This window comes from Eimeria acervulina, genomic scaffold, assembly GCF_000499425.1.
Source record: "Eimeria acervulina Houghton genomic scaffold, Eah_scaff2139, whole genome shotgun sequence".
NCBI lineage: Eukaryota > Apicomplexa > Conoidasida > Eucoccidiorida > Eimeriidae > Eimeria > Eimeria acervulina.
The window spans coordinates 1,878-3,989 of NW_013550030.1; positions in this window are offsets into that span (position 1 = coordinate 1,878).

Below are 2,112 nucleotides of genomic sequence, written 5' to 3' on the forward strand. Positions count from 1 at the left end.
TTCCCTGTCCCACGCTGGCACTGTTTCCATGCTAACCACTTCTTGCAGGCAGATACAATCGCTCTGCATGAAAAAGCAACAATGGGTGGAAGTCTGTCTAACAGATGGTGAAGCTGCAACTGAGCTCTCTTGCTAATAACAATGCAGTAGCTAATATTCATCGTCTATATCTGCATTGAGGGTCTTCTGAAGAATCCTGTCCTCCATGGAGAAGCGCTGGAATGGGATGGGAGGAGTAAAGGTGGTCAGTCGTCTTTCTACGGCCTTCGTGGAGCTTCTGCCTAAGAAGTGCTAACATGAGCTCTTCAAGGTAAAGGGTTGTCAATCCTTTTGTGCGTTTTAAAGAAATTCCCAGTCTGGCCTCCCAGACGAATGCTGCTGTGGATATCTGCATGTGGTAGGTTTCTGGCCCTGCGCATGTTTAACGTTTCCTCTGTAAAGGCCTAGGGTGCGCCTGCTTTGCGGGGCGCATGGAGACGAGGCGCACTATAAGCCACGGGTAGCTGGACATGGACCATTACTGAACAGGGCATATGCATTTCGACTTGGGTGCAGACTATCTACTGAGGGCCACGCAGGCGTTCGATACTTATCTTCGGTGTGGATGCGTGCATGTAAAGGGGGCTTTGCTATGCCTGCATGTGAGGCTCTCCTGCAAGAGGAGTTCGAGCAAGATGTGCTGCAACTCACAGCAGGACACCTCCTGTCACTACCAGTGCCAAGCCTGTGTGCCATTTCTCAAATTCCTCCTGTATACAAGAGGGTAGGAAAGCTGTTTCTGGGAATTCCCATAGGACGTATTTCGACTCTGCTGCAGGTCACTCCTCGGCTGGGGCCGACGACACTCACCACGCCTGCCGCTCCCCTTTGCATAGCAGCGAGCGCGTCTCAGTGCGCATACGCTACAACTTCATTAAAAAGGGTGTCCTGTCAATGTGCATTTTCATCTGTGTACGCTTGTACTTACAATGAACAGAATTGTGCTCCTCGCAGTCGTGCGAATCGTTGGTTCGTGGTGAAGTTCTTCAGAAGCATTCTTCAGGTCAATCTTGTCATCCAAAGTGCCAGGATGTCCCATCTCAAATACCCTTTTAATGATAAACGCCCTGCCGTAGCACTTCGTGCACTAAAGAGGAGTCTGTAGGACTACGGTGTGGCGAACCGCAACTGAGTGGACAGTCTGCAGGGCTAAAGCCTACCCGACAATTTTGCTACCCCACCTGGTTTCACGCAAAATGTTAAAATCCAGCTGCTTCCCCTTTAAATTTGCTTCACGGCTATGGCCGGTGGTTGGGTGTTCGTCCTCGATTCCACACAGATGCTGTTCCTGGTCTCTGGATAGTCAGAAGTCGATGCAGGGGTGGAAACCAGTGGACTGTCTCAAGCGATATGGCTCCTGTAATTGATTTCGAAGACATATCTGTTTAGCAAACGCCTTGAGCTGAGCTTCAAAGCAGGAGGACCAGTTTTTAGTACAAGGGGAGTAGGTGGATACTCTGGAATGCAGGCGTTGGCCCATCAGCGTCGGGAGCGGGAGCTGACTGAGATTGACTTCGTCAGTCAGTGTTTTATTTTTCGTTGCACAGAATACCTCGTAACAATCACTCACTGCCTATCCTTGGCATCAATTTATCGCGTACAAGAATTCGAGGTGCTTGCCAATACACCCAGGCAGAATAGCTCCGCCCCTCGGGGTTTTTTGTCGCAAAGTCCTGCATGCCGGCTACAGACCACGCATGATCAGGGAAACTAGGGTGGGTAGCGCATCATGAAAATGAAGGGAGGGTAGCAGCAATTTAAATGCGTTTACTTAACTTCCCGAACAGCAACTCTAGGGCGCCGCCCCCTGATTCTTTTTGCTGCGGACTGGCGAGCAGCTCCCGTCCACAATGACGCAAATACACCTTCCAGCAGATGCGGATCTGCAACAATCGCTAGCAATTTTATATACGCACGACCCAAACGCTGCATTCCAAAGCATTGCCTCTCTTCAGCCACCTCACCCACGCCAGATTATAGTTAGCCGTGGACGCAAGGTACTTCAGCGAGGACCACGTCGCAGCAAGTTTCTAGTTGGGGCTGTGGTGTGCATTGTTTCACTGGTGACGCTTG